The sequence below is a fragment of the Lepisosteus platostomus genome, chromosome 6, assembly GCF_059453375.1.
Source record: "Lepisosteus platostomus isolate fLepPlt1 chromosome 6, fLepPlt1.hap1, whole genome shotgun sequence".
In the NCBI taxonomy this organism is placed as follows: Eukaryota; Metazoa; Chordata; class Actinopteri; order Semionotiformes; family Lepisosteidae; genus Lepisosteus; species Lepisosteus platostomus.
Window position 1 is genome coordinate 65,145,726 of NC_142616.1, and position 14,537 is coordinate 65,160,262.

General features: G+C 37.8%; 1 protein-coding gene across 2 annotated transcripts in view; it reads left to right on the forward strand.

Annotated features, from left to right (window-relative positions):
• Positions 1 to 14,537, forward strand: part of cacna2d3a (calcium voltage-gated channel auxiliary subunit alpha2delta 3a) — a 179,279-nt gene that overhangs the window by 24,926 nt on the left and 139,816 nt on the right. The gene's annotated exons all lie outside the window — the stretch shown is intronic.

The following is a 14,537-nucleotide window of genomic DNA, read 5'->3' on the forward strand; positions in this document are numbered from 1 at the left end:
TTGAATGTCACTTGGGTCTGCTCATTCCAATAGCCTAAATCTTCAGTCCTCTGTATTGTTTCCTGTTCTCCTGTTCCAGTAAAGTTGCAATGTGGAAATGTGTTTTTTACACAATTCACCCTGATCACTTAAAATCTAAAGTGATGCAGTGTTTGGAGTGTCAAGGAAGATCCCATATATGGAAGTTATTTAGAAGATACCTACATAAAATACTTCTAAAAAGTACTTGAATGCTGAAAGCGTTTGAATGGATTATACTGCTTCTTGAAAGAAATGGAATTTCTCTCCCTGAAATGTTTTGTACGTGTACTTTGGTCAAAACGTTTGTGACATTTTTCTATAGAACCCTTGAAATGTATAGTATCTTCAAAACAGTTTTGCTAGAGTATCCTTTAAATGAAAACAAAAAATATCAAGGTCACGTTTTGTTTCCCTTGCTGATTTATTATATCCATTGTGACAGAGTGAACTTCATCACAACTCTGAATGTAACATTGAAAATTAAATTTCAGAGCCTGAAAGAAAATGGTTAGAGGGATATAAAGATATATAATTCAAGAATATTCTGTATTGGATTCCAATTGTCGACTTCTATTAAAGTCGAGATCACTTTCCCCCCATAATCACACTTACTGAAAATGACTCAAATGTTTGGTTCTGAAGGTAGACTGGAAAATGGTACGATGTTTCTTGAAAGATTTGGGCAAGTTGATGGTAACTGTAGCCAGCCAGCCTCCAACTGTCAGAAGACAAAGGCTGCCTTGCTCACATCTCAAGGAGCAAGTTGTCTCAGCGTGATCCATCCGAAAAGGTACTTTACTGTAGATGAGAGTGGAAGGGAGGGGGGCAAGCACAGAAATCTGGAATTAATGGTGTTACGCTTCTCTACAGACGCAGTTAAAGCTCTGATGAATTTTTCTCTGCCTATCAGCGACTGCAGGAGGGGCAGCCACTGGAAAAGGAAGAGTCTTCATCTAAAAATGTGGTTTCTCACCCGGCAACAGCGTAATAAAAAAATGTAATTAGAATCGCTGATTAGAAGACGAAAATATAATTATTTAAAGTGTCCTTTGCAGGGTTTATTTTTTGCAGATGTTAGCACTTTCTGACTTTCCCCTAGCTTAATTGTAAGGGGAGCCACCACTGGGACTGGTTTTCAAGTAACAGCCTGCTTGCTACAGTACGCTGGTTCGTTATACCTACTGAAGTGGAAACTTAGAGTCAATGAGTAATTATTAAGAGCTTTCCAGTATATTAGCTGATGTAGTCACTTGCAAAGACTGCTAGTGATGGAATAGTCCATTAGATGTTTCTGTTGCTCATCAGGCCCCTGAGAATTGATTCCGATTTGAAACACCTACCTGTTCTGATCAATATTATAATTATTCTTGTTGATAGATTGTGTTATAGTGGTAGTCATCATTGCAGTACGTCCACTCAAGAGGCGTCAGCACTGTCCACTGCATGTGGTAGTGTGCCACAAATATCTGATTCAAATCAACACACTATTGAAGCAGGGAGGACAAGCGTGAAATTAATTGTTCCACTTCATCTAAGACCGTCGTTCTTTCCTTTGAGAGAGTAATTTGTTGCCTCATGTACCCAGGGAAAGGGAAGGCTATTCTTGTATACGAGAAAGGTTTTTCCAACAAATTTTAAAGATGCTTTTGCTTGGGTAAATAACACGTTCATACAGTACATAAACATCTTGCCCCATATAATAAAGTGAGGCAGAACAACTGACAGCAAGCTGATTTTACCTAACTGGTACATGGAGGAATACTTTATCAATTTAACCACAACATGTAAAACTATAATTGGAACACAGGTTTCTAGGCATCAATTGGCATTTTGTAACACAGACATGAAATAAAGAGGAGTCAGCATTCATCATGTGCATGTGCTCATATCTGGCTCAGCAGTCCTGTGTTTGGTTAGCCTTGTACTGTATTGAAATACAATTTCTGCTTTAATGCAGTTGTGCATTAATTGGTAACTTTGGTGTGTTTTATATCCCTTTTTAATTTTATTCCCATCTAAAACCTTTATTTAAAGGCATGATTCATGTATAAAGTTTTGTTTTTGCAAGTTCTTCGTTTCCTGCATTTGTTTGCAGCATATTTGACACAATCATTGAATTGTGTGTCATGCTCTCTTCCAGGCAAAAAGCATAATTTACACAGCAAGCTAAAAGCACTCAAAAACATTCACATGTACTTTCTGAAGGCTTTTTATGTGGCATTATTCCTATAAGAGTTGAATCTACGCTTCCAAACAGAAACTGGGTATTTTAAAAAAGGCAGTCAACAAAAAAAGTACAGTACACGTTAAAGAGTGATGTGGGTCTCTTTCATTATTAAAAAGGACTGTCATATTGAAGCAGGAGCCTACTTATTACAACAGCATGAGAAAAAGATTATAATCCATATTGCTCACCAACTGCGACCTGGATTCCTCAAGGGATGGGTTGGGATGAGTTAACTAGGGTTTCCAATGATATAGTAACCTCTGTAGCCTCCTTTGCACTTACATTCCTAACTATGAGTAGAAGGTGTGAGAAGCACATAGTTGGTTTTTACAGTATAAATCAGTTACAAAACAATAACTAGTGATTCTGAATTTCTCCTTAAAAAAAACTATTTAAGGGTCTATTTAAGTAAAGGGTCTAATGGGAATTATGCTTTCACCTTAATATTTCAAACATTATGTGACACCAAAAATGTATACTTGGAGAATGTGAACAAATCATTCATTATTTTATATCCTAGAATTGACCAACAACATGGAGAAATTGTACAAAGGCACATGCATGCGTTTGCATGCACATGGGTTTGCATGCAGTGTGGTATCATGCCTGAAAAACATAAGGATCTGGCTTCTGTGTTCCTTTTAAACAAATAAGCAGGAGGAGAGAGTGATAATCTTCCAGAAAAATAAAATATCAGAGTGGGCTTTATTAGTGTGTCAAATCTGAAGGTTATTTTTAGTGTTTCTGTCATTGCTGGACAGTTTTATCATCCTGCTAACCTTAGGTTAGAAGTACTGTAGTTCAAGTAGGTAGCTGCAAAGGAACGTTTAAAGGTTTATTCCATGCTGAAAAGAGACAGTGACCTGAAGAAGGCTCCACAGCCGAAACATTGTGTTTCTTTTCTTCTCTTTTCAGCATGGAATAAAACTTTGGGTTAGTGCTAGTCTCAGTTGTGGAAGCACACTGCTAAACATGTTACCTATTAATGTTTTGCTGAAATTCCCAAAAGTAAGTTTTATGTTACTGATGCAAAAAGTAAGCAATTCAATGTAAAGGCTAAAGAGCTGCCAGAATGTCAAGTGTGGTGGAGTTTAGAAGAGAAGCTAATAGTCTTATTATCTCACTCACTGTGTTTTCAACTGAAGGAGATAAATAATTGACCAGCAGCTACGGTATACTATACTAAGCTCTTGCTGAACCTGAGGAGAAAAGCAAGTACTTTCTAGTTTTATGTGGTTTGCTCTTTTATCTGAAGAAGTGGGGCTGTTTGAGATGAGAACAATACAGTATGTAACAAAAAAAAACAGAAGAAAGCTTTTTGACAGTATATTTCTACACATTCCTCTTTCATAAGAGAGCATCTGTGGTTTTGCTCTCACCCCTTTTCTGAGGTGTTCTGTGACTAAGGTTTTTCCCAAGATCCCTCTGAGACAGGAGCTGTGGGCCTCGTACACAGTCTGTTGTTTCGCACACCGTCAGCACCGTGCTATCTAGCTTCACCACAGCAGCTTGTGTCACATTTCCATTATAGCAGGCTTTTTTTTCAATTGCTTCAGTCGTCACTGCCACCCAAGCCAGGAAATGGAGTATCTGTCCATACAACCAGATGATGTCATGTGTGAATGATTTGACCTTCAGCTGCCTCAGTGACTGGAAGAAGTCTTCTGTGTTGCCTCGGTGTTAATAACCAAAGATGACCCCTTCGGTCTTTCGTGTAACACACTTTGCTTACATTTTTATTACAAATGTCCTGTATAAAACAAGGATAAGAAAAAGGTCTAAATATTGGTATTTAATTTTAATGTAAGCTTAATGTATTTTTTTTACCAAACGTGCATTGCTTGCAGTAAATTACAAGGCTGAAATGTGCATTATTTTTAAAAGCATTAGTTCCAATTTCAAGAAATATTTTAACAATATCTTTAAATTACCGTCTTTAAAGGTTTTACATTTTAAAGGGGAACTACAGTCCCAATTTCTCAGACCGGTTATCAAATCTCGGTAACAAAATAAATTCATTGACGATGTAGAAAAAATTGACAAATTTCGCATTAAGCACAACACTGCAAACTTTGTGAAAGTACTGTATAGTCGCCATGTTGCTGCAAACTCACATTCAAATTCCCACAAATTACAACATAATTTGGCCCTTCCTCCTCACTAATCTCTATGAAGACTAATGTAATGTGATGTACGAGCATATATAGTACATACAGATTTCAACTGTATTCAGAAATGTTCTGCATGCAGCGTTAACAAAGCAGTAGTATTTGTCAGCAAAAACTGTGTTGAAATTGAAAGCAATATTTCTATTGGATTAAAAGAGGTGTGTTCACAAGCCTGCTTGTTTACAGTGTAATAGGACCCCACATACAGTATCACCAGTCGTTTTGTTGCCTCGTTTTCAATTGCGGAACCGTGTCTCGGTAAGAGCGTGAGTGAGTATTCGTGAGAGTTTGCAAGAACTGTGAGGTGACGCAGCCCTTCCTGCTCACTAGTTGCTGTAATGATTAATGTAATGTGATGCGGTGAACCAGCGAATAGGTACAGGTTGTGCAGCAGACTTTTTACCGCCGAAATGTTCCAATGTGATCTGCGTGCAGAATTAACAAGTAAGTAGTATTTATCGGCCAAACCTTCTCTAGGAAATGTTTGTATTGGATTAAAAGTATTAGTATTCACAAGTCTGCTCGTTTAGAACGTAATAGGTCTGTGGAAGTGTTGATGCCCCGTCCTGAATCGCAGAACATGGCACAGAGCATAACTGGAAATTTAGTCTCCTTTGTGATGCAAATTGGACATTTTACGCGTTACTGTGTACATTTTACTTTCATTGTAGTTTGAAATGCACTCATTGATGCTGATTATTTCTGACCCTAAAATATAAAACATTAATTTAATACTAATTTAGCAATTTAATACTAAACAGTTTGCAATTATGGACTGGAATATAGTGAGCATTTTCATCAAGTTCTCAAAAAAAATCTCAAGGATAATAATAATTGAATTCGATTTTTGTTATTTTCACTTACGTTTGTTCATTTAGAAATATCTTTTACTCGTTGCAGCAGCAGTTAGTAATTGTAACAAAGCCAGTATGCAAGTTTTTAACAACTCAATGAAGGGTATAAAGGTGTAAAATTGTATTTAGTTTCTGACATCACAATGAATTTGCCAAAACGATTTGAACAATTATTTTTGTTAAAATTGAGTACAGGATTAAAGCACGATGTGTGTTTGTGTCTGTAATTAACAAATACAAAAGTTTTTGGAGTTTTTAAAATATGTTAACACCCAATTTGCTCAGATTTGGTATTTGAAGCCCTTTCATTGACAGTGCAATCAATGAAACAGTGTTATATAGGTAATATGACAATAGCATTCAAAACTTCTTTATGTACAGTAGGATAAGCTGACAAATGTATGGAAAATGATATTTTCAGATGCTGGTATCCCTGAGCTGTACAACAGCTGGTGATCAGAATGACATTAGGGTGAATAAACATGCATTCATTGTGAAAATATTATAATTGAATTTGGAATTATGTTGTGACTGTGTGTGAAAACTCGCTAAAGATGTGGACAGACATGAGTTTGTTCACAAACTATTCCAGTAGGAGGCCCATGCACTCACTATGTGTTGTTTCTTTTAATGCAACCTAAACTGTTATCAGACTGTCTTCAGCGTACCTTTTTTGATCAACTAAAGGCAAAAAAGTGCATTTACCTAGTATTTCTTTCTTTGGCAACTTTTATGCTACAACACAGATTACTTAAAAGCAGATCTTGTTGGAATAGCCTTCCAGGAAGCTCTAATGTAGGCCTGTGGGTTAGCCCTTTATTCAGTAACTCTGCTCCTATGTGTGTGCCCTCCTGGTGTTTGCTCTTTTTAAAACAGCACCTGAATACCTAGAAGCAAAGAATAGCTGATTAAGGTCAGTAGGAACTGAGCTTGATTGAACATCTTCAAATCAGCCTTTCAGGACTGGTGTTGAACCACTCTGCAATAGCTAATACTTGGTTGAATATGAAATTGCATGTTAATGGTTATGCATTAAAATATTGACATTTTTATGTATATTTGTTTCTTGTTCCAGTGATTTTCTATTTTTTAGTCATGCCAGCATTAACCTACCCTTACTCTAGGAAAGGAAATAAATGAAATTTTAAATTTGGACTGCAAAGTGTCAGATTAGAGTGTGTCTGAGCTACTGATCCATGAGTCCCTAACTTTTGATGCAAATGAATTTGATATGGTTTTAAATATGTAATTTGGATTTATTTGGTTCTGCTACAGTTACATTTGTTCTATATCCTGTGAAGTCCACACTTGAAAAGTATTGATTATATAGCTACTGAACAGCTTGAACAAGCCCTCTCAAGAGTAAGTAAATCAGGCTGAAGAATTAAATCCTAGAATTCTCCATAAACAGTCTGCATGTCAGTTGCTCCTGTGAATGTTTAAGATGACAGCTATAAAAGACTAATTGTTCTGAATGCAGATTGCACTTTTTTATTTAGGATGATCAGTACAGCAATTCAGTTAACAAGTCTCATTCTATTTATTTGCATTGGATGGATCAAATCAGTATTTCTCATCATATACTGTAGTCCTGGGGCTAAATCTGTGTCCTATGTAGGTCTATATTAATAGCTTAATTACTGGTTTATGTTACTTTTAGTATTCATTTGTTCCCAGCACCCCTGTCTTTTTAACTGGTTAATTTGTTTTTTAGTCATTCAGTCCATGCAAAATGTAATCTTCAGCTTGCATTTCTCAGTGTTTGGTCCTCAGAACATGACACACGACCTCACTCGTTTTCCAAAGCTCTCGGGAACAAGTTAGATCTACTGTTTCTACATTTGGTCCCCAATGGGCGATGTAATATTAGAGTCTATCAGGCTCTCTATGATGTTTTATTGCAGAAATCTGAAATCGATTAATTCAGTTTGACTTTGAATGAGCTACCTCCTTAACTTGTTGCCCATGCTACAGTACGAACAGTACATACGGTTATTGGCACAAACATTATTTCACCAAGGTTTTCTCTGGGCTTTCGATACCATTCTTTTCTTTTGTTTCTTTAAACTGTAATACAATCAATTCTAAGCCGTAAAAAAATAGAATTTCAAAGAAATGTGTGTGAAACACAGCAAGGTGCAGACATCTCTGAGTAGTGCTGTTTAAGGCCGTAGCAAAACGTTATTGGCACACAAGGCTTAACCACCAAGCTGCCAGTTTATTTAAACAAGTAAATAAAAACGGTTCAGGTATGGACCCCTGAAGCACACGCACATAGCCATCCATCAAAAGTGACACTTTATTAAGAAATGAAAACATTACGTGTGGCATGCTCTTCCAGGCAAAAAAAAATACACTGATAGAGATCTTTATCATCCTGGTAGAAAAGAATTCTTTAGCAACGGTGTTCGTGAGACTGTTGATTATTTTAGAACAGATTTAGTTTATTTTGTGTTAAACCTGGACTTGAGGAATGCTGCAGTTTAGATGGATGACTTTGTGTGTTGGACTATTTTATGAAAGGTTTGCAATTACGTCCCCTTGGCTGATGGAAGACAGTATACTGGACAAGGTAATCAAGGGCTAATTGCAGGGAGTGAGGCGGGGGTGAGGGTGCTGCAGAATCACAATGTGTGAAAGGTAAAAGTTTCATTCCATTTCTATCCAGCTGGAAAATTAGGTAAAACTTGTGAATTGGGGATGGCCTGTCCTTGTGAAATTAGGTTCTTTTACTTCATTAATCATCCAGACCAGGTTGTGCCTTTCTTTTCACAACTGCTTGCACAGGGTTTATTCCAGGGGCTGGTGTCATACTGTATAATGCTCTGATAAAGGAAACAAATAGCTTAAAATAAATAAAAACTTTACCTGCTTCAATTAAGAATTAAATTGCTAATCAGCTACTGCTTTAAGCGAGACAAAGGACAAGGCCATGACTGTGAAGAAACATGAGTCATTCTGTGGATTTAGCAGTATACTGTATACTGTATGCTGTCTTGTGGACAAAACAGTATTAAAATATGGATGAACACTTGTGCTATTACTGGATATTGGTGCATGAGAGAAGTTGGCACCAGACTTTACAAGGACATGTGGAAAGCTCCCTTCCCTGATTGCTGCAGGCAGTGAACCCTTGAAGCCGAGACCGTGTAAAATTCTGGTCTTGGGGCGTGGATGAGTTAGCTACTGTCTAAAGAGTGGCGCCTTTGTGAATCTCTCATGCAGGGTTCACTCACTTTCATTCCACCTCTGAACTCTCAAGTTCCCCCTTTTTGTTCAGTGTGTACTGTATCATTTGGTCATTGAACGTACCTGGAGAAACCTTCAGGTCTTCAGTTCCAGAGGGCTGGAATTACCTATGAAGTGTCCATCTTTGTTAGACATGCTTCTTCAGTTTAGATGTCTTGCTTTAAAACATGATTTTGTATATTGTTTAGACACTCTGTGGACTGTGGACATTTTTTCAAACTCACTTAAAGTGACTTAAACTCACTTTGTATTAAGCTTTTAATGTATAATTGTGTATATAACTCTAGGTTATATTTGGTCATTTTACTTTATTTTACTTTTTTTTTACCTCTGTTACATTTTTTACAGCATTGTTGATGTTTTGAAAAGCTCTGATAAATAAAATATCTCATTGTCGTCATCATCATCCGCTTCACTTACCTGCTGGTATGCCAGTGTGCTTCCACTGCTTTTTCGTGTGATCTTTTTCTTTTGTTTTCTGTGTACAATGTGTCGGGGCACCAGGCAAAAGAAAGAATCAGAAATGTGAAACTCTGTTCTAGTCATCCCATCAGAATGAATGGGAAGATTAAGAAGACAGGTCTCTCTTTTCACCTGCTGCTTGGCAGTGGAACCAAGAGCTTAGAATCAATGCCCACTGAATTTTCATGACTTTATTCAGCCACAGGCTAAGTATTAATACCTTCAATTCATCTGGAATCAGAGGCAAAGAAAACACTGGCTGTAAACAGTGGGTTCTGATTGAGAAGTTATTCTCAAGGCCTTGATTGATATAAAGAAATGTAAAAATCTGGTTTGTTTCTGACCTACTGTATCTTGTTAGCTCTGTAAAATGCTCTGATGCACATACAGTACATTTGACTTTACCAGGAAGAACTGTGTAAGACCCATTAGAAACATTACGAAGCTATACAGATATACTGTATATGAGAAGTGAATGTTTACAATAAATTATTTTTAACAATGTGTTCTGTTGTTTCACATACAGTAGAAACACTTTTTTTAATTTTCGAAAATGAATAATGTTACAATGTTACAGATTTTTCCAATTTTTTTTATTACTGCTAATTACAATATGACACAGTTTAATTTCTTTGAGCTAAACTTCCTGTGCCTGTTCCTGTAAGCAGGGTACATTAACTTAAAGGGGAAGTGCAATGCTATTTTTATATTTTGGGGTTAAAAAGAATCAGCACGTGATGAGGGCATTTCAAACCACAATAAAATTAAAATGTACACAATAACGTAGAACCTCCCATTTTCGCCACAAAATAGACACAATTTCCAGGTATGCGCAGCGCTATATTCTGCAATTCAGAACAAAGCAACAAAATGACAGATGATACAGGTGATGTCGGGCCCTATTACACTGTAAACAAGCAGGTTTGTGAATACATCTCTTTTAATCCTATAGAAATATTGCTTTCAATTTCAAAACAGTTTTGCTGACAAATTCTACTTCCTTGTTAACGCTCCATGCAGAACATTTCTGAATACAGTTGAAACCTGTATGTACTGTACTGTATACGCTCGTACATCACATTACATTAGTCTTTATGGAGACTAGTGAAGAGGAAGGGCCAAATCATGTTGCAGTTCGTGGGAACTCGAATGTGAGTTTGCAGCAACAGGGCGACGTAGAGTACTTCCACGAAGTTCACGGTTTTTGGCTTAATTCAAAATTTGGCAATTGTTTTCTACATCGTCAATCAATTTATTTTGTTAGTGAGATTTAATAACCGGTCTGAGAAATTGGGACTGCGGTTTCTTTTATGCTTTTAGAGGTGGAGCATTTTTACAACCAGAGTTCCTCGCTCCTTCACCTTTTGCCTCCTACGTCTTTCCAAATGAAACATGACTGCCATTTAAGTACAGAAAGTGGCAAGGAGTGTCTGAGGGAAGGAGTGATGGGCCACGACACCTAGAGGACAGAGGCAATGACAGGGTAATAGATGGAACTGGTGTGACACAAGGGGGTGATGGCATGGATGTGCCTTGATAGTCTTAACATTTCATCTTCCTCTCCCAACCAAGGGGCTGTGGGAAAATTAGACCGGTCTGGCTGTAAGGAGATGGAGCTCCACAAACTCACTCATACATGGCAGTTTTGTAATGAGGTGATACTTCATTCCCCGCGCAACTGAACTAGAACTGCACACAGACGTGGACTGGCATAGTGCCTTCCTATGCTACAGAACCTCGCAATCCCCAGTCTCCTGAGAGATTGTAGAGGTGTGGGGCTCTGTACCAGTCTTCCAACTAAAACGAGTAATTAAAAACAGTTTTCACGTTTCTTTACATTTCTTCCCTCTGTGAGAGGCTCATCATTGGTGCGTACACTACACATATGCTGTGGATAAAAGTTGGAATTAATCATGAGCAATGTTTGGGAAGGATACCTTTAAAACATGATCAGTTAAAGTTAAAAGTACTGTAAAGTACAGTAGCTCTGCTCTTTTTAAAATTCATACCAACTTTGGGGAAAATTATTTAAAATACAATCGGATAAGGGGATGGCATTTCAGTACATTTGGTTGCTAAGTAAAATTCCTCATTCTTCTTGTATGTAATATATGTTTTATATATACTGAGAAAAAAATATATTTATTTATAAACAGGATTAGACTGGTATTAAGACTGGCTGTGGAGGTTACAAATGAGTAGGAGATAATTCCTAAAATTGTTATTTACTGTACATGTTTGACTTGATGTGATCTTCAGCATGGCTGTATAATCTGCATTCATGGCAATATGCAGCACCACGAGCACAAGCTTCTCGTGATTTTTCTTTCACACAATTCCATGCGCCACTCTGCACTGTGAAATAAAACTTTGATCGGGATCGCCATTAACGCTGCGCTGGATATTTTCCTATGGATTTTCCATGAAAAACTACCCGGAGAGATAAGATGTATCTTCCGGGGAGTCTGTCGCAGGTTTTGTGGTCTTTCTGTTTCAAATGGAAAAGGTTTAATTTTATGTAATCGACTGTAATGGAATATGTCGATAGCTACGACAAAGTTAATGCCTTTTTAAGGCCGGGCCCCGGTGTGTTTTTCAGGCCTAATTGACTGTAGGTCTGTTCGTTCTTGTATATCATCCTCCTTGTCCTGTGGTTAGGATTACAGGTATACTGTAAATTGCAAAGTCAGGGTTATCTGAAATGTAGTTCATTACCCAGAATGTCCAATCTTGACACATTATTATCTTTGCTGCGTTTTGTCTCAATTTCAATTATCTTCCATCACAGTGTGGCCTCCGGGGCCTCTTGCTGCTTTCCCCATAGGTCTCTGCCCACCCAAGCTGTCGGTAATGTGTTCGGCGTCTTCAGCCAATTATTTTGATTGGGCTGCAGCATTTCGAGCTCCAGGTTTCCTAGGGTTTGCTCCTGGCAGCCAGGTACTTACCAGTGCTCAGTTATCCTGAGATGGAAAAGAGAAGAGGCAAAAAAAAAAACAACAAAAAAAAAAACCAACTCAACACAGCAACCCAAATTCATGAAAAGCATTAAATGTTCTGACAGTGAAGTAGTGGTTTTCTTTGCCTGGTGTTTGTGTGAAATGATCTGGTAAAACAGATGCTGTAGAGGTAATGCATTACTGCGTCTCCCTTCTGAAATGATGAATGTTCCTGTCTCAGAGCTGGAGTTGTAAGCAAATGCTAATGCCTCATAACAGGGGAGAGTTTTCGACTTTCTTTCTTTTTCGTTGTTTCCACGGCCTTAAAGAGAATACACATACAGTACAGTATATATATTTCATTTAATTGTACAGTCTTTTGTTACAGTGTAACACTTTGATTCTTCACATTGGCTTTGTCTCTTTTGTCTCGAAGCATCATTATCTTTTCATATAAGCAGCCTGCAGTAGAATCGCAATACAGAGCATTAGAATAATAGTGCAATAAAAGATATACCGTATCTTTGCAAAGGACAATAGAGTGCGAGCTTCTCGTTTTATTTCACAACAAAATGCCTAATGCATTATGTAATAAAAAGAGGAGATTGTTTATCTGCAGAAAATGAATTTCACTGAATAGTCAGATTCCGCTATCTACAGTGAATTACCGAGAACGAATTATGTGGAGCTACAGGACTGTACTATATGTATATACACCACTTGCTTCACAGTAATCTCTTTAATTAGCACATTGTATTAATGAAAAGGTTATCGGTTAACAGAGGATAAGTATGTGTACATATACTGGAAATACAGAAAATTAAAGTTATTAAAAGCATTACAATAACTATAATGCTATACCATGATGACATATAGCTACTGTATAACTATGATGACATTATTGAATTATTTGTTGTTCAAATGAATTAATTTGCTCTGTTACAACCTTTGTTTTCCACAGTAGCAGGTACAGTGGAGATTCATTATAGTTCAATTGATTTTAACTGTTCTCGTCAAAGTAAACACTAATGTCTTTCAAAAGGGTTACCCAGTAAGAATGGGTACTGTTATTTTGATTAAAGCATTGGGGACAGTGGGGTATAGAATATATTGCTAAAGTTTGATCTATATATCTAAAAACTGAACACAGAAACAAACTCTTATGTAACCATTCAGGTCAACATTAGGAAACCACAATTAAAAATTCAATTTCTTTAAATCTCCCATGTAAAGTAAAATGTCATAAACACAGGCAGCATGGTGGCACAGTTGTTACATTGCTGCCTCGCAGAGCTGGGGCCCTTGGCTCAGTTCTGGACCTGGGTGCTGTCCGTGTGGAGTTTCTATGTTCTCCATGTGTTCATCTGGGTTTCCTCCAGGTGCTCTGGTTTACCTCTCACGATCCCAAACCATACTGGTCGTTTAGTTTCCTTCTGGGAAAATTGGCCATAGATATGAGTATGTTTATGTCTGTGTTTCTGCCCTACATTGGACTGGCATCTCGTCTCCTGTGCAAAGTGTACCCGCCTTGCACCTGTTGCTTGCTGGGATATCCTCTGACTCCCCAGTGACCCTGAATTGGGGGGAAAAAATGCAACAAGCTTAATTTTCATGATTGCATGCAAGATTGCATGTAGATACAAGGTCTGACCTTAACTAGATTTATCTTCGGGATATGAGAAGTAGAGGTGATTGAGCTCTGTGTAGCGGAGCTGGTTCGGATAGGGTGACGTCAGCGCCCTCCCCTGGGCGTAGCAGGGACCTCAGCTGCCTGGGCCGAGGGAGGTCTCCTTTAGCTCATGCGGCTGGTTCCCTGTTGCGTTACGCAAGGAGACCCGGGTTCGCGCCCCAGGTGCTGCAGGACAGCACGGGTGGCGGGGGGCACGACACCGCGCGGAACCGCGACTATCACGTCTGCATAAGTGAAAGGAGCCACAGTAGTTGTTAGGCGTCATACTGTATGTAATATAATTTATTACCATTGTTTCCCTGGGAAGCAGAGATCTTTTTCTTTGTTTGTGATCATTTATGATGTGATGAGATCTACAGTATCTTTGGAATACTTGCGCAGCTCTCTGTGTGCACATCGTTGATAATTCCCTGGGTTTTCATACATTAGAAGAGAGTTTCCATTTATCACAGCAACTCTTTCTGTAGTAGTTGCTCTATAGTCTGTGCGTTTTACCACATTGGAAATATATCTTAAAGATCATAATACAGGGATCGTGATGCCAAGCGATTGCAACACTTGCGCATTGGAGTACATAATTCTGGGGCTTGGTTTTCTCAGTGTTGGTTTCCACTTGGAAGCTATGTATGATGGTCTGAGACTCATGTGAAACTGAACGTTTAATCTGTGACTTCTAATGCACTGTTCATGGTACTGAATGGAATTTGTACGTATTCAGAGCATAAAATTATCAAAATTACAACAAATAAGAAATACATTACCTTATGAATACCCCCTAATAATTGATATTTACTGTAGGACCTCCTAATTAATCTGAAGAAGCATACATGCTTGCTCATAAATATTATTATTTGTTTAGTTATGTGATCTTGGGATACATCAAAAAAAATTTAGGATACAGCTCACATTTAGTTTGGCTTAAAAGTATTT